The sequence below is a fragment of the Cygnus olor genome, chromosome 12 (genome assembly GCF_009769625.2).
Source record: "Cygnus olor isolate bCygOlo1 chromosome 12, bCygOlo1.pri.v2, whole genome shotgun sequence".
In the NCBI taxonomy this organism is placed as follows: Eukaryota; Metazoa; Chordata; class Aves; order Anseriformes; family Anatidae; genus Cygnus; species Cygnus olor.
The window spans coordinates 8,225,877-8,249,753 of NC_049180.1; the positions used below are offsets into that span (position 1 = coordinate 8,225,877).

Below are 23,877 nucleotides of genomic sequence, written 5' to 3' on the forward strand. Positions count from 1 at the left end.
AAAGTATGCACATCTATTTGCTATTTGTCTTTTCCTAGAATCTTTCAGATCTCCATTATGTTCACCTTCTCATTATTTTCTTCATGAAATTGAAGACTTGTAGCCTATTTAATTTCTCCTCATATTGAACCTCTTCTGTGCTTCTGATCATACTTCTTTCATTTGTTAATACTCTTTCTCATTATCTATTAAACTGATTTGACAGTCAGTGAAAGTAAAGGGAAAGTCGCTCAAAGACAATGATAGAGCTAGGTAGAACTTAGATCTCAAAACCATTTTTCCAAAATGGAATGTTCCTTCAGAAGAACAGTGAAGTAAGCATCAGGAGTGTGTTTGGGGATAGGAAGCTGCTGACTTCCATTATGCCCTGCTGATGTAGATTTGTTGCTCTAATTTGAATTCTGATAACAGAAGTAGACATACGTTTCACCAGAATTCAATACTTCTGTGGTTTGTCATATAGTTATTCATTGGGGGGGGAGGGGGGCGGGGGGAGAATGAAGGTTAGAATACCCCTTGGAGGATTGGAGGATCAGCTACATCTGCTGAAGTGGGACAGGTATGTAGCCCAGGTGAAAATTCACAAAGTACCCTATCATAAATAACAAGACACCATTTTCAATCTTATTTATGTTAGCACACAGATATCTTCAAGAAAAAAATAAGCTATGAAGTAATGGCATAGTACACAACAAGACTAAGTAAGAAATAGCAGAGCCCTTATTAAAAAGCAGATTACTGAGTTAATTGCAAGCACCAAATGAATAAATTTAGATAAGATTGTGTTGAGATGAACTTCTTAAACTGTGCTATTTCAATATTTTCATAGAAGACATAAACTGGCAATAAAACAACAGCCTTCTGGAAGCCATAAACTGAGTTAATAGCTCTGACCTACATAGTATTTCTTCATCTGAGTAAATGTCTAGAATGAATTACACCAAGCAATATCACATATCTCTTGGTTATCGAGACTTCCTCTTTGAGATGAAAACATTAGTAAATAAAAAAAAAAAGTACTTTTAAACAAGGTTTAGGTTGTGGAATTCACCAGCCAGCATGAAGAGAGGTGAAAATGTTCTTTCCTGTTTTACTGATACTGCTTTGCTTGCAGCACTTCTATGCTATGCCTATGTTATGCCACTGTCCCTCTATGTGATACCAGGTTTCTTGAGTCACAGTACTCCCAGGCAAGCTGATCAAGCGCTGGACAGTTTGGTCTCAATGCTGGGCCATTCCCTGCATTCTACTGCTCTGTTCATCTCCCTGTGCTATCTTGCATCTAAGTAGTCTAGCTTTGTAATATCTATTAGGTTTTCAGTACTAAAATCACTTGGAGAAGAGTTGGACTTAATTCCCCAAAGCCTTCACAAACCTCCCACGCATCTGCAAGACCAGATTGCACAGTACGCATCTTGTAGGGTGTCATTTTGCCCATACACATAGGCTACACCAACATGCAAGCAGTACATTCAGATATTACATAAATGCGGATTCTTTTTTAGGGGAATATCTCTGGCTGGGAACTTCCCCACTGAAGGATAGCCTGCTAGGTGTCTCATTTAGCCCTTGTTTCCTCACTGCTTTTCTCACTGATGCGAGTGCACCAGTTAATGGGCTGCCAAGCACCTGTGAGTGACCAAATAAAAGTCTAGTAAAATTTACCAGAGCAGTAAGTACTCTACTATATTGGAAGGAAACCAGTCACATCTGAGGAAGATTTACATTTATAGCAAATATAAATTTACTTTCCAAAGAAAACTAATAATATAGATGTCTCCATAATTTACTGACAAAGGTTATTAGATATTTACTGTGAAAAGGCTTAGTACAAGCTGTGGCTCATCTTGCAGAGAGAGGAGATTTTGACAGTATTGCTGTTTTCACTTAAATGAGTGAGATGACTAGCAATGCAATATTGTAGGCTTATCAGAAAAACAGACCTGTACGTTACAGGAGGCAGGAAAACTGGGTAATTTACTTGATGTAAGGGAAGATATTAGCTACATAAGGTATGCAATATTACTGTTTTGCTGTCAGAAGAATCAAAACAAAAGTGAAGGGTAAAAAGTGAGAATACCTGCTGCTCTGTCTGTTGTGGTCTTCATTATATAAATTCTTCTTTTCATGTTTTCCTATAATTAGCAAAATTCTACCTGCAGTTTACATGTTCTATTTTATAATTCAAATACACATCAGTTGAGCTTGTGTGGCAAAAAGTAGATTGTACCATGAAAGCCACTTATATGTTAAAGATTTTAAGAGAAGGGCCAAATTTTTAGTAGTGCTTGGAAGAGTTTCATGAGTTTTTCATATTTATTTCATGCTATGCAAAAAATCTTGGTAAATATGTCAGGTATTATATTATTGTTCTCAATAGACCGGGCCTAACTTGACAGCTTATCACTTTGATCTGTCTTTCTGTTTACAATGGTACATGCACTTGGAACTGAATTTTGGTGTATGATTCCCAAAAATGTGTTGAAGATAACAGATTTTTGAGCGGGCAATTGGAAAAAGAACAGGCAATTTGTATTCTGTGTGGTGAGTCAGAAGCTTCATTCTGCTTCCATAAGCCAGCTATAAACTTTCCTCATTTGCTTTTTGAGGACTGAGAGTTAAACCAACACTGTTGTTCAATTGAATGTTCAAAATCTCAAACTAATTACTTTTTGTTGTAGATGTTAACCATATAAAATATCCAACTGGATTAATTCAGAGTTCACTCAATAGTGTCACTGAAGTATCACATAATTTGGATATAGTTAATAATGCAACTTAAATTCAATTTTGTTTGGCACTTTTTTATTTCTACGGTTCTGACAAGTGATTCATTCATGAAGTAAAAACTTCATTTTTTAATTAAGTATGAGAATCACATTAATGAAAATGAGTACTTTCAAAGCAAAATATTTTTACTTTAGGGAAAATGGATTATCTGTAAAGGAGGGCTGAAGATATTTATCTGATTATTAAATATTTACATTGCTCAGTACTTAATCTTCAACATGTGTGAAAACCTAAGGGACTACTTTAGTGAATGTATGAGTATTCAGTTTAATACTGTAAATATTTTGTAGTATGGAAGTACAGTCTGTGTTTATTGTGCAGATAACTGGGACAAAGAAACACATATTGCTGGATAAACCTATTAACCTACCAATGAACAACTTGGGGGAATTTTCAACATATACAGGAGCCTAAAACTGACCATAATACCGAAAATATTATGCTCAATAAAATGATGAGTTATATAACATGAAAAATGCAATTGGATTTTAATTTGAGTTTATTGTGGTGTTGCTGGCTCCATGGGTTTTAAATGTTCATATTCCTTTCTGTTATGACTTGTTCAATCCTCCAAATAAAATATGCATGTATCTACTCAACTCACTCTATGCCTTTATCCATTGGATGTATACTAACATTAAATACCAGAGAAGGCCCAAGTGACCAGCTTGCATTAATTTTTTAATAGGGCAAAATGTTTTAAAACAGTGGACTTACTGCTCTTGTAAAACTCCTGTATTCAGGAAACCAATTTCTGTAAACCTACTATGTTCAAAAAGTGCTTGGGTAGAAGCACCAATGTTGTTTCTATACTGGGGACAGAATCTGTGTGAGACTTGCAGCTTCTTGATATTGCGCAGCTGTGCATCCTGAGCACAAACAGTGCAAATGCTTGGATTTGATGAACAATTAGAAATGTTTTTCCCCCTTTTCACCATCCACCAGTATATATTGGCAAATAAAACAATATGAAATAACCCAACAAAAAGAGAAAATATTTTCTATTGTTGTAGGAAGGTCTTCCACTTAATAATAAGCTATTGCTTTTAGGTGCATGTCATTCTGACAGCCCTCTTATTTTCTGTCCTGCAGTGAGACAGATAATATCACAGCCTGCCGTAAAGATAAGGGATTCAGAGGGCAAGAGGACCAAAAAATGGGAGTTGTTATTGATGTATTTAGAAGTCACTTTTTTTCCCTATTATTGTGAAGGTGGAATGGATAAGTTTCATAGGAAAGGGGCATCCTGGACCTACCATCTTCTTTCTCCCCACACCTCTGTACCTTGTTTCTCCTGAACTACTAACTATTATCATGAAAAAAGGAGAAGGAAGAGCAGTAAAATACTTAATGCATGATGTTAATGTTAACATGGAAAAGGGATATTTTTCCAAGGAAATAATGTTATCTGTCCTTAATTTTTGTTATGCTGTGTTAACACATTCCTATTTCCAATTAAAAATTCATAATTATGCATAACTACAAAAAGGAACATTTTGTGTAGAACTTACCAAGTGGGTCTTATCAAGCCTTTTTCATTATATCTAGTAGCTTGCAGATCCGAGCCAAGCTGAACTTTCACTGCTATTCCTAAATGCATAAAGTATTTGCATTGTTTTAAATTTTTAGGTACATTAGCTGATAGAATCTATGCTTGCTGATGTAAGCCCTGAGATGTAAACTTCAGGTGCAATGCTGTGGGCATTTTTTTTTTTTGGTGCAGCACATCCACATCCTAGTGGAGCAGAGGCATATATATGAACTTTGTGCTGTGCAATTCAGTAGAGTATCGATTAAGGCCTGAGATGGATCAGGCTTATACAGGCTATACATTTCAGGAACTTTCATTGTCAGTTGTCCTTGATTTAAAAAAATAAAATAATAAAAAACACATTTTTCTTGTCCAGCTTCAGAGTATATAGTAGATTTCAATCGCTATAGAATTCATTCTGTTGCATGGCTTCTCTGGTCTAGTCAAATCCTCTCAGATGGAAATCCGATGGGAGAAGTGTGATTTTACTTGAATCAAATCACCACCTTGATAGAGGTGTTCACCCTCTGCCACAATACTGCTTTCCACATTCAGTCCCAGCTGCTGTGTCAGTGAAGGTCACCAAGCATGTAGAAAGATAAAAACACTACTTTCTTGGTTTTAATTCAGAATTTTTGCACTGGAAATACTCAGTTACAGATAGGTATTTTTAATTTGGGCTTTTACCTTTAAATAATGTCCAAGAAAATTCTAATTGCAATAACAACTAAAAAGGTAAATTTTACAATAACTATACTAAGCTTTGTTCTCCAGCATTATTTAGAAGTCATGTGAAACTTCACAGTCAAATTCAACTTACGTACTGCCTACTTTAGTACTTTGTGAACAAATTGGTAATTAAAATTAATTAACATTTTTTCATATGTTCTTTCAGTAAATACAGAGGGCAGAAGGTTTAACTGCAGGTAACACTTCCATTTGTTGACCTTACAGTCATCTTGTGAAAAGTAGTATTGGAGTTTTGGATAGGAGTTCCTGTAGATTTAGCAGTGTATTAACTATTGCTGATAAAACACTGCATCTAGTACTATGCATTATATTTTGCTTGGCTTTGAATGCTAAATACTGTATTAATCGAAGTTGTTGATATCAAGGACTGGAGAGCATGCTATAAAGTGTCATATACATAAGAATAACATTAACACCAAAATTGACAAAAATAGGTGGAGGTTTGACTCCTGTTGATATAATGTGATACATAATCCCTTCAGTTAAACCTGTGAAACTGAGAGGTGTCAGTTACACTGTTAGATAGGTTTGCAGATCTGGCCTTTCATCCTTGTGTACTGTTGGAGTTGAGAAAACTTTCCTGATATGATCATGTATGTGTGTATATAGATATATATAGAGAGAGAGAGACCAAAAGCATTAACAAAATTACTTAGGGTAGTACTGGAAGCTCTGCTGTGAATACATTCTCGTAAAGTTCACTCCGTCTAAGAGTAGGATGTTACATTTTTCATCTTGCATTTTTGGTGACCTCATTACTTCTGCTCTGTAATTTAGCCCATGAGGAGGTAAAGTATTTACACCAATTGGCATGATTAAAAACACTGAAGAAACTGAGCTTGTACACTCAATACTTCAAAAGTAATATTTAGCACCTCAATGATCCATTATGTTTTGTTACTGAACAGAACTCAGGAAATAAAGCAAATGCACAACCCTTGGCTGGCAAAACTGTGGGTAGGGAGAGCAGGCTGCCTGACAGAGCAAGCCTTGCTGTAGGAAGTTTTGGTGACATTAGATATATCTGTGTTTTCTGGAAAAGGTTTTTTTTTTTTTTAAAAAAAAAAAAAAAAGACAAATGCCATGGCAACCTGCCATAGTTCAGAGAGATGTGAGAAGCATACGGTGGGTGCAAATTCTATGCAGTAAAACTCATAAATCCCTAATTGCTCATAAATATCTAATTCTGTGCAACAGCAACCAAGGGGTCTCTTTCAGGGGTTAGGAATAACTTAGTAATTATGTTATGGTTCATAATAGCTTGAAAATAATGTTATGTACACCAGCATTTATTCGAGAGATATGGATTATGTTATTCATTGCCTTTTGCTGTAGAACATGTTACAATGTTCACAGTAATGAAGTATAAATAATGAATGTGGAAATCAGGTTAGTCAAAAAGTGCATACATCCAGGCAAGGGGATTAGGTTTCCCTGATTTTCTTCTGATTATTGTAGTTCTAATAATCATAATTGGTCTTCCTAGATATAAACTTTGATTTATGTCAACATATCTATTGCTTCTTTCTTACTATTGCATCTCAGAAGAAAATGTCAAATTTTATGGCAAGGGAAATGGCTTATTCCACAGAGTAGGCTGAGCTAATGATCTGATGAAGTATTTTTAGCTAGCTTTGGAGAGATGATGAAAAAGTAATTCAAAATATAAGAAGTGATGCAACAACTTGTTAATTTGTCTAGAAACTTACTGATTTCTTAACTTCTTAACTTTAACACCCCGTTTTATTGGTGGCTTAAGTCAAAACACCTCTGATGAAGTCAAGTATTGTGGTGGTTTTGCCCTGATGGAAAGCTAAACTGCACCACAACCACTCCCTCACTCCCTCTCCTCAAAGGAGTATACTTTATGTAAGAGGTGTATCTACTCTGAATATCCCTAGTCTGTTGTTACCATGAGTCGTGCTGTGCTTTGTGGGTTTTCTCACCCTGTTTTTCTGTCTAAGATATGACATAGCTCAATAAACTTTAAAAAATTGTTTGTGAATGATTAATTATTGTCTCTCTTCAGGCCCAGTATCTTTCTATGTTCCTGTATTTTCCACAAATATTTCCAGTCTGTCATATCTATGGTAAAAGAATATTACAGTACTTATTTTGAATATTATGAGTTCCTTAAGGATTAAATAAACTGAATCTTAAGATTTTCTTGATGATCTGTCTTTTTGGGTGAAAGACCATTCCAATCTCATCAGAAACCAAATATACATCAATGGGTGCAGTACTTAAGACACAATGGGTAATTGCTTCAGCCTGTGTGACTGATAATGCTACTTGCAGAATTACAAATAGTTCCAGTGCTGAATGGATGTTAAGAACAGCTTAGAGGTATGACTTTCATTCAAAAGGTGTTCTGGTTTTATGTGTGAAGCATGATCAAAGTTGTTCTGTGGAAGGCCTGGAAGTATTTCTAATGTCAGGCTCGTGAAGTTCTTCCTCAGGCTTTGAACAGACTGCTCTGTGGAGCAGGGAGTCTCTAAAACTCAGAGCATGTGGTGATTCACCAAAGCGTCTTTGTATTCAGTTTCCTTAATGTTATTTAATTTTTAAGACATTTTGATTTATATTGAAAAATTCTTTGTTTCAATTACTGTATAAGCATAATGAACAACTCCTATGCGCACATCTCTGTACATCCATATTCTTCATTCTTTCTGTGTTGTTACTCCTACTTTGCTAAATCCATGTTAACTGTTGTGATTGTAACCATGTTCATTTCTTGACTGCAGACCAGTGCTCTTTTAGACTTGTAGTTAAATGACTGGGATTTGAAATCAATCAAGCTTCTTCTCAGCAGTTGTTTGGTGCTAGTAAGGTCACGTACCTTGTGCACAGTGAGGTACTGAACAAGTTAAGTTTAAATGGCTTTTTTCCATTGGTAAATACAAAACAAGTACTAACCTGATGCAACAAGTTTTCTTTATACCCCTTTCTTTTTAAAAGAAATACATATGAGAAACATTTCAATAACAATTTTATATTGTTAACAAAATTGGTATTGCACTAAGAGCCATTTCATTTTACAGTTCTTTTAGTTAACCATTTGTATTAAGCTTCAAGTTTGTTAGGATAAAGCCCTAAAAGTACATATAACTGGTGTATATGTTAAAAAGCATTTTAGCAAGCAGAGTTTTCCAGTTGTATTACTGTAGATATGGAATCCCTGTATGAGCAAAAATAATATCTAAATGTAGCCTTTTGGAAAGAAATTTCTTGTATTCTGGGTTTTATTTTTTATTTTATTTTTTTACATTTTTGTTAAAGTTAACCATTTTTTAAGTGTTGTTTAGAAACAGCCACTAACTGAAGCACAACACTAGATAAGTGCAATGAGAATTTGGTGACCAAGAAGTAATAAAAAGAAATGAACAAACAAACAAAACAAAACAAAAATCCCCTAAAACAACAACAACAACAAAAAAGTGTGGACTGAGACAACTTAGAGAAATAAAATAATTCCCGAGATGACTGCACTTTTTTTATACTCAGTGTAGTGATTTACAAGTCTGTTGAACTACTGCCATCAGCATCTGGAAGCCTGGCTGTTAAATAATCAATATTTATTATTAAATACAGAGAAGCATTTACTAAACTCTCCATGGAGATTTTCCTGACATACCTTAGAAATCTTTCTTAATAAAAACTCTCTGTACTGCTTTTCAGAATTATTCAGCATATTTGGCAGGAGAAAAGATGTTTTTCATTCCAAATATCTTAAAATTAGCCAGACAGAATAAATACCACTTAGGAAGTTTAAAAACTTGAAATTGGTGTAAGACGTTATAATATACCTCTCTTAATGTTGTTCTATTATTTTGTCTTTTGAAAATAAATGTTGTTTTAAGGATTGATCCAATGCCAACTGAAATCTTTGGGAAAATCCACACTTCCTTTTTTGAGTATTACAGACTCATAAGTATTTACTTTTTATTCCAAGGTACACTGTTATATGATAATAGTTCTGAGTTCTGTCTGTGTTCTTCACTGTAGATTAATAAACTATTTAAACTTCTCTAGACACAATCGCGTACTTCAAATAGTGATATTAAAAGAACCACTAATCCTTCAGATTTCTCAAATGAAACATTTAATCTTTTCATGTTTTTCTTATATTAACATTTTTTTCTCATAAATAAGGAAAAAAGAGGTTCTTTACTTTTGTAAAACTTCACTCCAGAACATGTCAATGATGTTTGCAATGTTCGTTCCTTTTATAAAGCCATAAAAATAAGGATTTTCAACATAGTCAAAGTGCAGAATGTAAATGGGTGTATGCTGGTTGTGAGATTTTGTCTACCCAATAACATATTTCAAGGATTTTGAGCAAAATCTGGACTTAATCTTAATTACAGACATCAACGAAAGTTTCTCTTCTTGGCTTTTGTTTATAGGTATGCAAATAAAATATTTTCCCATGTATAGATAGAGATTTAAGATTTTAAATTTGTAATGTATGTGTGTTAATGCTTAAACTTCTTGTCCAATTTATCTGAGATAGTGCTGAAGCTCCTCAAGAATCCCATTTTTATCTTTAAATAAAGGTAATTTAGGTAATTTATGTACAGATAGACATAGAGTAGGTTGTATACCTGGAATTCTTGATTAAGTTCCTTATTCAGCCAACACCTTTCCGCTTATTATTGTGAAGTCACTTTTCCCTTTATTTTTCCTACCTCACTCAGATAAAGCTATTCTGTGCTGTTATCTGACAGTACATGAACAATTAGTGCTCTAAGGAATTAACTAAAGATAGAGCTCATGGAAGCGTGAGGAATGCCACTGTATTAATGCTGAATGTTGAAGAAACTTACAACCAGTAATTTACCTAATAGTTTTTCCAGTACAGAAGCAGCAAACTGATTCCTAGACCTTTCTTTAAAATTAGCATAATTAGAAGATCTAGAGGGGAAAGCATTTTGTCATTCAGCATGCTAAACTCATTCATGCACACCCATTAGTGCATATCCTCTTGGGAACCAGGTACTCTGCTGGGTCTCCAGGCTAGCACCTTTGTAGACTCAGTGTTACAGGCAAGCCATACAGAAAGAACTAGCAAAGAGCCCAACAATCTTGCTAAATGTTTGAGTGACAGACAAGTCTGACATCACCTCCTGACACATGCTTTGACTTTTCTGGGCAACAAGGGAATTTTTAAGGTGAGGAGCATGGCATTCACTTTGAATCCCAGAGGGAGAAGGTCAGAAGTGTGTTATTGTGTATTTACAAAAAATCCAAGAGATTTAGTAACTCTACTGAGATATGAAACTTTAAGAGCTTTACTGTCTCTGCAATAATCAAGATACCCTTTAAGTTAGTCATGCAGAACTGTCATAAGTTACTAGCTGAGACATAAAGTTTGCCCACCTAGACTGTAGTGTGATAGTTGATGGATTTTGAAGAAGAAAAAAAATCCCTGATAATATTTTATTTAGCTCTTAGAAAGAAATAGATAGCTCAGTTGTGGGTTCAAACTATATTTTGCAGTGCTCTTCTCTGCATTTGTGCAGATACTTCCTTTTGTTTGTAAACAGAAGAATTCATGCTGATGTAATTAGTTATTTGGCTTATATTTAGTCACCACATGTGACTGGTGCAGGTAACTTTCTTCAGAATCAAGATGTTGATTAGAGGGGTGCAGCTGGCAAAGCAAGGCAGTTGGGACAAGGTAAATGGATTGCAAATATTTAGTAAATGTCTGCTTTTATGTAAGGCTATGTGTTAGTGTTCATGGGTGAAGGGTGTGGTCACTGAAGAGATGTTCTGCTGCTTTTTTCAAGCAGTTCACTGTAGGAACATTTGCAACCTCCTTTCCTTCTCTCATGGGCAGAACAGTGGGATTAATCATTCTTAGCCTGAATTCTCTGGTTACAGTCTTCTCTTTTATAACTGTGCTTATGTTACAATCCCAATTGAATTTGCCATGAGTAGGAAGTTTTCCTTTGGGAGCTCTTGCTAATTCAAGTGACTCACAACAGCTTATTCAAAACAATTGCAGTGTTTATTCATCCAGAAGAACATACAAAGGCCCGTCCCACTGAGAGTTAGGTTTACTTTCCCAGTTTTCTGAAAGTTTAGGAAGATTGTGCTTGACCCAGATACAATGACTTCAGAGCTAGGAGTCACTGCATTTCTCTGTTCGTGAAGTTCACTGGAAAATGGCTACGTAACCCATTCTTTCCTTCCCAGTATTGGACTTTACTAAGAGACTTATCTCTGTGAGATGAACCACAAACAATTTCTCCAAATTTTGGAGAAAAAAAAAAAAGAATAAAATAGTTTAGGGAAGTAAATATTGATTGAAAAATAATCAGCAAATTTTAATTTCTTATCAGCATATTTGTTAGTAATATCTAGAATTAGGAATAATGTAAGTGTAGGCTGAACATGTTTTTCTTTTTAATAACATTGGACACAGGATTTAATCTACTATGATTATTATGACTGTTTATTTTAGTGAAGAGAAAGATGTGTAAGCAAATTTTTCAGATATTTTAAAGAGAAACTGCTGAAATATTTTAAGGCATTTTTTCTACACATTTGCATAATATAAGAGCTCAGATAGAAACAAGTATATTAATCTGCTCTTCTCCCTGTGTTCGCTGAGTTAAAAACTGATTCAGAAGAAGTTCACTGGGAGAAAAATAGCAATTATTTTCTCATACTGAATTCATTTAAACTTCTAAGTGGGAGTCCAGAGTTGCTGCTCATTTTATTGCCATCTACTCTAATTTCTATAGTTCTGTTAGCCTTCAGAAAGCTGGAAGTCAGATCCAGCTACTGGTAGAATTTTTATCACTGATTTCTACGAAACTAAGATAAAGTTCTTTTAAAAGCAGAGGAAAACTAATATTCCACTCTCCAAGGTATATCACTAGAGTTGTAATTCTAATTTGAAGTCAGGAAGAATCACTGACTCATCGCTGTGTATGGTGTACTCACATCTAGTAACCATCTACTAATACTGATGGAGGACCAGGATGCAGAGGTATGCTATTTGTATTTTTATCCCTGGAACTGACATAGCTAGATTTACTATTTTGATTCTGAGCTGTCTAAAAAACTGTAATGCTTAGGGCTTATATTTTCCATTTGCTAAAGTTACTGATTCACAGATTTCTCAATGGAAGCAGAGGTAACCCTCTTTCACAAACATCAGAACATGTGCATACAGTGTTCATTCAGGGTTATTTGTGCTTTTTACCTTATCCTCTCAGAATGCATCTTCTCTGACAAGTTAAGCTTTTCTACAGTTTGAATCATATTGATAACATATGTCATGCTGTCAATCCATCTTCTGCTACCACATGATCATTTTGTGCCATCCTTAGCATACATCCTTTGACTTCACTATTACGTTTGATTATTTGATTTATTTTTTTTTTGGGGGGAGGGGCCCTTAATGTACTAAAGAAGCCAAATTTCAAAATATGACATGGTACCAAATCGAAACACTAGAAAGCTGTTTGTCTTGTAGTGAGCTCTTTTTTAGTGCTGAATGCATCTAGCCCCACCACCTATTTTTCTTTCTCCTTTTGGCTAAAGTCATTGTTACTTAAAAGTACTTTTCAAGTTTGGTGGTGAAAAACAATTTCTTAATTTCTTTAGATTTTTTTTTTTTGTAATAAACAAAAAGGGCTCAGCCTTTGTCTGTCATCAACACCCAAATCTAGTGATGTAGATAGACAAGAAAATAGGATTTCAGATGTTTTATCTAGGGCTTATCTTACTGAAAATGTTTTCTGTTGTAAGTGGTGAATTTGTTTAAATTGATAAAAGCTAGAATTCATGACAAGATGATTTAATACAACGCTTGCTAACAAGTTGTAGATGTTACTAGTGTGTCAAAACAACATTGCTACAGCCATTCTGGCATCAGGCTGGACTGATAACTACAATGCAGTGTAACAGCTTTCTGACAGCTATTTATTCTTGAACACTACTGATTAAAGTGAGCTTGAGTTAGTGATATTTTTTCCCCCAGATATTTGCGTTCATGTGCCCTTTTTTCCTCACAAATACAACTGTGAATATTTTTAAATTAATAAAATTGAAAAGCTAAGATTCTAGTTCTTAACTAAATATGAAATGGAATTCTAAATTCTTCTCCAATTAAACTCTTTCAAAAGATCACACTTTTGTGATTTGCAGCTCAGGAATAATCCCCACTTGTTAGAGGAATTTTTAAATATCTACCATGTGTGTTTGACCACCTCCTTTAGGATGTGTGTATGATCAAAAAGCCTAGAATAGATACAGGAATAATTAGTCTTGTCAATTCAATAATCAGATATGTCATATATTAAGTGACATTTGCAGGGAAAAAATATATATACCCATATATGTAGATTATGTGGGACTTGAATTATATTCCCTTGAATTTAGAAACCTGTTGCACTTAAGCACCAATGCTATGCAAACCCCTCAGTTTTGATCTGAAATAGGGATGTCATTTGCATTTAAACTGATCTTTATCCTTTTTCAGTTCTATTCAGTGCCTTCATACATGCTATAAACTAAGAATTTGAAGCTGATTAAAACTTTTAACTTTATTTTTCATCAGGCGTACACAGAGAATAACTTCTGAAAAAGTTGCTATTTACTTTGTGTGATTTATATTTTTCAAATTAGACCAACTTTGCATGTGAAAATTGTAATATTCAGTTTTACTGCTAAAAAGTTCTATCTTGATTTTTTTTATTTTTTTTTTTACATGCTTTGTCCACAGGCAAATGTAATGGAGAGGTTTGTGTAAAATAACATGGAAGTTTACTGTCTGCCAGAGCTTGAAGCCTCAAAGATTGAATCATGGAGCCCTGAGATTCCCAAGGTAAGGATTTGTTCTTCATGTTCTTCTCGTTCCAGGAAAGGCATTGGTAAGTAAACAGTCAATTTACAGAGAGTGCCTATGTGCTTAAGGAGACATATATTATTCATGGTGATACAGCCCTTGCTCCTGCTGAGCTGGAACAGGGAGCAATACCACCACAGTGGTGTTCTACATATATTAGGCTATTTGATGTGTTGCTTTAACATGCCAGTGCTGCTTTCTGGAACTGAGCACAATTGCTTATGACTGGTGCTGTGTACATGTACCTTGTCATACCTGTGCCTAAACACGGACATCTAGTGCTGTTTCAGACACACTAGTGCAACCATGGCATCCATAATAGCTGTGACAAATATGGCATGGGAGAATCATACTGTTCTAGAGCAGCAGCTGGAGGATAGTTATGCATCTAAGGTGTCACTAGATGCCTACCTTAGACAGTTGAATTATTTCCCCAAACTCACTTAGAATGAACTGAGGGGTCTGTATTAGACATGTCTGTAAAATATAACTCTTTATTAGCCATCTCAGTGGAGCAAAATGCAAAAAATTATTTTTAAACAGTGGAAAACAACAGTGATCCATGCATTAGGAAAGACTATGAGGAAATGAAATCAAAGAGGAATTTTTTAGTTAAAAATTATTTTCTCAGGAAAAAAAATGTATCTAACATGCAACAAATTTTATGTTGCTATGGCTCATTTTTGAGTGGGCAATGCTTTATGTTTTAAATTGTAGAGACGTTAGTAATAGCAGATTATGTGGTTCCACATATTGTGTCAATAGTCATATGATTTAAAGGTAACTCTTGCTGTTGCCAAAGGGCTTAATCATCTTGGTTTTCCAGACTCATTAGTATCTACGTGTATGTGAAATGTCCTTTTTCAACATAACACTGCATATTTATATTCTGAAGTTTAATAGATGTCTAAGTATAGTACCAAATGCAAAAGATGTGTCAATTTAATGGTCTGAAAAAGGGGGGATGGGGAAGTAAGAAACCAAATGGGCCCTTTACTTGTACTCTTGACTTATTCATTCAAGCATTTTAACTGGCAGACTCCTCCTAATCCCCTGACAGCACCTGGAGGGGTGCCAGTAGAACACCAAAGGGATGGTGGGAAGATATGACATATGACACTGGGGCAAGATCTGAACTCAGACAAATGAAATCTGTCAGCCAGCTCCTCAAAGGCTGCCACAGTTCTTATCACTGCTTGGTTGAGCTGGCTTGATACACAGACTTATTGTATTATTCAGCTGGTTTGATTTTCCTTTTTATGACAACCTTACCCTGGAGACCATCCATCTTTTTGCAGTGCTGGAGAATGACTGTAACTGAATGATATTTCAATATAATTTATAATCCTATACTGTAAACAGAAGTGATGGTTGCTTCTAACCACTGTGAAGAATTCTAATAGGTGTATTTAGAATTGTGTTTTTTGGAGGGTGAGAGGTAGTCTGGAATTGGGGGATTTTTTATATAGTTTAGTTTAATAGTCTTATAGCAGAAAAGCTATGAAAAGCCCTGGGGGGAGAGAGGAAAAAAAAAAACAAAACAGGAAATTTTTCAGAATGTGTCCAGGCAGTTAATGATGCATGTGAACATGTGAACAACTACAGAACTACAGCTGCGACAAATTATTTGCCAGAAGTTTAAATAGTAGTTATTATTATCAGCTTTCTGGATAATGTCCTGGAATGAAGGAGTTAATGGTGAGAAGTTGAGCTCAAGTGAGATATCTGAATCTGAAAGCAATCTAACTAAATTTGGATTCTAGAATCCCCACTTTAAATAAAAGCTTCCGTAAAAGTGTAAGGTAAAATAGGTAGTCTACTGCCTTGTGTGGCAAGCTTAAGCTTGTATTTTATCTTCTTCTTTGTGTCAGGAGAAGGAGAGGGTAAGAATTACTAAATTCCTTAGGAAACGCTCCCAACAATACACTTACTCAATCTGGCAGATTTGAATAAAAAGGATTTGTCCTAGAATGGGAAATCGAAGACCATATCTTTAGCATAACCATTTTTACTTTGAGAAGACAGCCTTCTGGAAATATTCTCCCCACAAAAGATACAAAATAAGATATTAAAAAGATAAGCTACCGTTGATCGCATGAAAGTACATGTCATTAGATGGAAATCTGAATCATCTGCATTTTGTATTGTTACTTTAGTTTTTTGTTTGTTTCTGTTTTTATGGAGCTTGGGGTATTTTTGATGGGTAAACAAAGAGAAAGGATTTACTGATCATGAACAGATATCCCTACCTGACCTAAACAATATATGACTAATGAATAAATGACCCTAAGAAATTTTGATCCAAAATCTGATTAGAAATGTCACAGACAGAAACGTAACAGATGCCTGCAGTTTTTATAGTAGAATCACTGACCCTGCCTTCTTTTATGGAACTTGGTATGCTTAGATTGAGACGTACTGCACTGAAATAAGTGTAAATAAGTTCTTGGTGAGATTGCTTTTTTGAATATTCATTCAAAATGCACCAACCAGTGGGCTTACTTCAGTCTGTTGAACATATGGGTTTTAGTGACTGGTTTCCACTTCTGTATGTGTCAGGTTCTGTTCATCTTAGCACTGTTAGTCAGTACAAAACAAAGACATACAAGCCCATCTTTGTTTCTGTATCTAGCAAAAATTGGCAGAAATGTTGCACTTTGTAAAGGTGCTGGTTGCAACAATGAAATTAAGAACTAAGATTTTTCACCATTGTCTTCATTCTGGCTCTTCCTGTGTATTCTCTCCAGCACAGCCGGGAACATTGTGCAAAATGGCCCTTACAAAGGCTGCTGCTTCGTGTCTAGACACATTGTTGTAGTTTTCCAAAGCTTTATATAAAATCTTTGGTGAAATACATAGATCTTATACTTCCAAGGAAAAAACAGACAAAGAGCAATCACAATCCAGCTGGTGAAAAAATTAAATTACACTTTTCCACTGTGCTTTCTACAAGTTCTCAAAGCATTGTTTCATTTTTCCTTTCCAAATTTTATGCTTATTACTAATTCACACATGTGGAAAGTATTTTTACATGAAAAAAGCTGTAGACATATTTAATGGGATCAGTTCTTGTCACACATCCTTATTGATGTTACTTAAAATGACTTAAAATTTTCTTAAAATCTTTATAGTGATAGGGTTTGTATTATTGAAATCACAGAATTGTAGGGATTGGAAGGGACCTTGAGAGATCATTGGGTCCAAGCCCCTGCCATGTTAGTGTTTTCTTCTGGAAAGTGGTTGGAAATTGATATGATGAAACTGAAGAGCATTATTCCTACAGGTATATAGATGTCATTTATTTACAAGGTGTTATCTATACATGAGTAATATTTTTTTTCCCCATGTTTTCTGCATTTATATTCCAGATTATGTTGAATGTAATGGTAGATATATACTTCCTGTCCAAGGGAGTTAATCCTAATCTTCACATGAATTATGTATCTGAGGAGGAATAGTAAAGACAATTTCATTGAGATTTGGAGAATTACAGTTAAAACCCTCAGATACGTAAAAACACTAAGTGACTTGGTATGCATGCACATTTACATATTGAAATCAAATGTGTTCTTTTCAAGACATTTTTCAGAGTTTTTCTTTAAAACAGAACAAGTCCAAATATGCCTTAATTTTCCATTACTTAGAGCTTTAGCATATTGTAGCAAAAATAAATATGGTCAGATTCATCATGCAGTCAGTAAACCTCTCTAAATTGTATTTCATGTTGTAAATACTATGCATTTACAGTGACTAAAGGTATCCATAAATGTGTTCTATTATCCTCTCAAACTTTTTTCCCTTTTTTTTCTGTTGTTTCAGAAAAGATTAAAACAAATATTTTCCTTTCGCTACTTACCGTCTTCTAGAAAAATCAGTTTTTCTTGAGTGTCCTCAGTTAATACCCACATAATAAATTCTGTGAGTCTGTAAGCCCATGGAGCCCCAGGTCACTGAGCGTATACTTGGACAGATCAGTTCAAGTGAGAGCAGAATTTACTCCACTTGACCTGAAGTGATTGATCTCAAGAAAAAAAAATACATAAAACTGCCATAAAATAATTATTTCATGTCATGAAGATTGGAAGAGGTAATAAAACAATCTACTTCTAATTGGAAGAAGAAAATATTATAATATTGATTTGTTTATATTACAGAATGCTAGCATGACACTTATTTCTAGCACTTGTCAGTACTTTCTTTAACTTCATGTTCAGCAAGATTCATCTCAGAGCAGAAAGTGTATCAGCTTAAAAACACCACTGTGCTTGGACGTCTTAACAGTAACCTCCCTGAGATTGTGCCCATTTACTATTGAGCAGTTTGAATTTTCACTCCTGCTAGTGTGTGAGATTCTAGTTTTACAGTGTTTCCCTCTAGGTACAAGAACTGGACCCATCAAAATAACACTCTCTTCCATGAATTCAGTTTGATTTATCCTTTTTAACTGGAAAGCATAAATAACAGGAGCAGGATAAATATTCAGTATTTATATAATATTAATAACCAAATAATTAAAAATATATATTGAGTAATTAAAGTTGCCTTTTAGAATGTGATTCAGTGGAGTTTGTTTTACCATCACTGGTTAAGCTTAATGATATTTTGAAACGCCTAAAATTCTTTAATGAGGCAGCCTGCTCTTCAATGTTTAATTTTTCTTTTTAATATTATAGTTACACATGTAAAGTACAAAGAGAGGCAATGTACAAAGGCTGTAACTGAAATAGAAGTGTACAGTATAGCTCAATAGTAATCCCATTAAGTAATTCTATTTGCTGATGCAATAAAAGGCAATTCAAGAATACAGAGTCTTTTTTGTACATGTCAAATGGTTCTATAATAATTCAAATGCTGACAGTTGTCATTGTTCTGTGACTGGCAAACAAAGCAACTGTTTCAGTGTTTGATCCATTTTTTATTGTTACTGTGTAAAATGACATACCACCTCAAAATTTACCAAAAATAACAGGGAAGTTTTTTCTATACTGTGTTCAAGTGAACTATCAACTGCTGGCACTTTCACATTTAACAGCAGCTAATCTACAAACAACACTAATGAAAACTGCGCTACCCCCTCTCACCAGTATCTGGTATTTTTCTCTGACCAATGGTGAGACATGTTTGTGTTTTCAAACTCTGCTGCTTGATCTTAGTTTTATTAACATAAGAAGCCCTCAAAGCAATATGTCTTCAAAGACCCCATTTTGAGCTCCTTGTTACAGGGTTGTTCTCATATGTTACAGTACTCCCATATCCCCCTGCACGTGCTGTAATTAGAGGAGAAGAATTAGTAAAGCTCCTAAATGTCTGGGTTCCCTGATTTTAAAAGTAAAATATTCTTGAGATATTTCTGGAGAAAGGAAGGTCATTGAATGTTGCAAGGTGGTGTTTCAACATCTCTCAAAATAGGTTATGTTCTGAAGTCAGGAGTATTTGGGAGGAGGACTGGACTCTTTCAAAAGACAGTCTATTCCAGGAAAGAGTGAGAGGCAGATTCTTTCAGAGGTATGGGAAATAACTCTGCACTGGGCCTCTGCACTGGCGGTGTGGTATAGCAGTGAAATACTAACGTGGATTTTGGGAAGTGGACCTTAATACTGTGGTCAAATACACAAATGTGTTAATTCCTAATCCCTTCCTCTGAGAAAACACAAAAAAGATTGTGTGCTCATACTTCATCTAGTGCACTTCAGTGTGAAAGCGTAAGGGAATGTTCCAGCTAAGCTGGTATTGCAAAGCAGTGGCTGTTACCCTGGACAGCAGCAAGATACTGTTGATAACAGTAGCTTCCATCGCCTGCCATCACAAAACCCACTGCCTTAGAACACTACCTTAGATAGAAACAGGCAAGTAGCATCCTGCTGGTTGTGCAGGTATTCAGCCATTATCAGAACCTATAGTCTGAGAATGCAAGAGCAGGCTGAGGAAGAACTGTTTAGTGGGAGGATGTGTACTGTAGGGGGAGGATGGAGTAATAGAGGAACATGGGATTGACATGTTAATGTGAGAGAGATGAGAGGTGTCCTAAAATAGGATGAATGTAGAGTCCTAATTCAAGGATGAATCTGTCTAAGAATAGACCTGCGTGGAGCCTTTTCATTTGGAATCTCTTTTCACACAGATCTTTATGTAATACTACACTGAGTGACTTTTCACAGTTGACAAAGCCTTAGATAATTCAAGCATCTATACTCAGCACAGACCAGTACCACAGGGATTAACTGAAGGATCCAAGAGGGTAGAAATTTTATAGTTTAGCCCAAGCAATACACCCTGTATTCTGTAACCTTCCATGCTTGTGGAGTTCTACTGTTCCTAATTCTGAAGATTGACATAAAATATCTTGGACGTTCCAGCTCCAGTTCAACTGATAAGCAACCACTATGCTTTCTTTCCTCCCTACCCCATGATCTCTGTCCTCTGAGACCACCAGTTAATTCTGTCCTGTTTTTTCTTTCTTCAGACTTTAAATTCTTGAGGCAGGGACCATCCCTTTCTGTTTTTTTTTTTTTTTCCTCTCCTCCCTTCCCTCCAAAACTAAGAAAACTGTCAGAACATTAAAAAAAAATGCAGTAACAAATATTCCCTTTTCAAATAGAATCATTACCATAGCACACTTATCCTTCAGCTACTAGCAGCTGCAAATGGAACAGGGAGATGTTAGTGTTCACTTCTACTGATCTCATTATACAAACCACTAAGAGAAGCAAGGGAATACATTTGGAGAGCTTTCATGTGGTTAAAGCAACAGGGGAAATTCATTCTTTGATATCTCCTTGTACGGTGTATCTAGCTCACTTTGTGTCTGCCCCTCAAAAGGCAAGGCTGTAAAAATATTACAGGATTGTTGAAAGGGATTGGAAAAATGAAAAAAGTCTCTAATTAAATGTACAGAAATATACTTGGAAAGTGTTTCTTGGTGTTTTTAAGTTCAAAACCAGACCACCTATCTGAACCTCCTCATTAAGAGTCAAATTCAATTTTCATGCAGAGAGCTTGATATCAGGTTTCTATGTATCTAGACGCTGTACTTATTACTTTGATTTCTGTATTACCAATGTGCCTAACAACCACTGATTGATATGTGTGTATGTGACCTAATGACCTTGGCAAGGAAAAGTCAGCATCACCATATTTTATATTGGGAATGAAAGCTCAGATGTTAAGAGGTTTCTCCGCAGTCACCTAGAATGCAAGACACAGTCCCTATCTCTGGAATTCCATGTCATCCATTAAGCATACAAGCAACGTTCTTTCATTCAGCCAAAAAAAAATAAATCATTTTTTTCCCCATATGAAGACCGTATACTTTGTGCCTTGCTGAGACACTCTTCTATTTGCATGGTATGCAAAAAAAAAAAAAAAAGGCAATTTAAGATGGAAAGCAAAGTTAATAGTATCCTTTTATTTGTTTATTTATTTATTTATTTTGAGTAGTTGTGGCAGATAAAGCCATGGTAAAGCTTGAGAAAAACTGTAATAAATCCTGACAGAATCTATGTGGATTCAGGTGTCAAAAATAATAGTGGCTATGTATAATTCATTGCCTTTCAGAGTATTACAGTATATATAGCATAGCATATGGAGAGGAAGTGTAGCCCTTTACTTTTCAGGCTACTGGAGAAGTGTATTTTCTTTGGGGTTTGCTTTCTTTCTCCATTAGAAAGTGTTTGTTAAGTCCCTATGCAGCTGATTCTTGCTCTTCAGAGGATTCATCTGCATAGTCTTTACTTCTACACTGTTTCCAATCTAGGGGGTATATACTGAAGTCTGACAGTGGAAAGAGATGTGTGCATGGCCACTTTGATGGGAACTCCAAGTTATCATCATAAATAGATGTATGGCTCCCTTAAGAATTTAATTAGTCATTTCACTTGAATTATTCACTGGGAAAAAGACACTGCACTGGCTAACGTTTAATCTAATTATCTAGTATTAGTCTATTATCTAGTGGTAGAAGATGTTCATCTCCAAATAGAAGATTAACATTATATTTCAGCCAATAGGAGTACCAGTCTTTGACGTAATGCATATGGTTTTGTAGTGCTCCTTATACCCATTAAAACAGTAATCTTAGAAAAGAAAAGAAAACAGCAACAACAACAAAAACAACTGAGGTTAAACAATGCTTTGTGGAATTTAGTTACATGTTGTACAATTGAATGAAAAAAATATATGGAGGAATTAGCCTGTAAGAGTGAGAATTAAATATATATATATAAAAGAAATATGCCTGTTGAATATATAAAAGTATATTTATTTATAAACTGCCTGATAAGGTGTCCTCTAAATAAAGTACAGTTTTCAGCCATTGCATAATAAAAAATAAGTATATCTACCTGAAAATATTGTAATAAATAGAATAATGAGGCTATATTTTAATTTTACTAAATTACTGGGAATAGATGTAAAGATTTATTTCACAGAACAAAAGCATTTAAGCAGGAGATTATATTACTGTTATGCGTCAGTGATAGTAACACTGGGACTTCAGTCTGCATTACTACAATGATTAATTAAAGGCCTTGTTCAGGATGAGTGAACATCATTATTGTTTTTAAATAGGAAAGGCAGATAACCATTACTGATTATTCCTCAATTCCCAGTCTCACTTGTTAAAGACTAAAGAATACTAAAGTAGGTTGTGTAGTTTTCATGAAGCTATAAATGGAGCCAAGAACAATACAATTAATATGCAACACAACTAAGGTAAAGAGTGAGAGCTGGATTAGTTTAAAGTTACAAAAATGCTGTACTACTGTAAGTGAAAATGATAGTCATTTTTATTAATAAGGTAAAAGAAATTTAGACCATCGCTATCATTTAAACAAATGTTTTAGAATGAGTTCAAAGATGCAACAGCATTACTTAAAGCATATATGTAAACAGAATCTAACTAGCTAGCCCTAAATATGAAATTCTGTAATCTTGGGTACTTTATATTGGTAAGAACGCACTGAAATACAAACCTGTCTGCTAACTCCTTGACTATTAAAGATGGCGCACACTGTTTAGAATCAAAATGACTGAGAGATGCTGTTGTTGATTTGGCTGAAATCAGAAATTATAGCCATAAGAAGTTGACATTAAGGATTCCAGCATGCAAAATCATGGCTTTTGAGGGTGATAAGCAAGGAGAGCTCCAATAAAGATTTTTATATTCACCTTGCAGAAGAAACTTTATTTTGCATGCTTGAGCGGTTGGTTTGGATTCCTAGATAAGAGAAAAGAAAGTAGATTTCTTAGTTCTGTCAACTGTATAATAGGTGCAAATTGTGCTAGCCTTACAGTCTGACAAAATAAATAAATAAAAATCTACGTGCTATGCATAAAGCTTTTAATCCCACGATGCTCAGAATGGAACTAGAATGTAGGAAGTGTTGTATATACACCTATGCAATTGCAATAATTAGAAATTAATGTCATGGAATAGAATTCAAATCACTTTAGTCAAAGCTGATAGATTTAATCACTAGATAAATTAGCTGGGAAAAAAATACATTCTTTGTTGTGAGAGGCCTTGTCCAAGGCTGTAGTGAGAGGCCTTGTCCAAGGCTGTAGGTTCTTGCTCAGGATGTGTAGTCTTAACTGCTATATAGAAGAAGGTATTTATCTCTTTTTTTTTTTTTTTTTTAAGAGAAACACGGTGATGATAATAGTCTGAGCATGGTCAAGGTATCAGATGCTTTGAATATGATCAGTAAGGATGGAGTGCAATATTTTATTCTTTCTTGTATTTTATTGATAGCAGGCCCAAGAACAACGATCTTGTTCAGGCTCTCAGCTTTCATATGTGCTCTGCTTTAGTAATATAATTAATTATATGGTGAGTGTCCTGCTTTATACATCCACCTGAATTTTCCAGCATGATTTTCCCCTTCAGTGTCATGACTTCTTTCTGTCCAGAAGCGCTAAATGGGACAGCAAGGTGTGGTATGGT

The 23,877-nt window shown here is 35.0% G+C and overlaps 1 long non-coding RNA gene across 2 annotated transcripts in view; it reads left to right on the top strand.

The window, feature by feature from the left end:
* LOC121076705 overlaps positions 1-23,877 on the top strand; it is a 216,939-nt gene that overhangs the window by 21,330 nt on the left and 171,732 nt on the right. For both annotated transcript variants that reach the window (XR_005823672.1, XR_005823673.1), the window contains exon 2: positions 13,815-13,916. This is a non-coding gene — a long non-coding RNA (uncharacterized LOC121076705). The remainder of the gene's footprint in view (positions 1-13,814; positions 13,917-23,877) is intronic.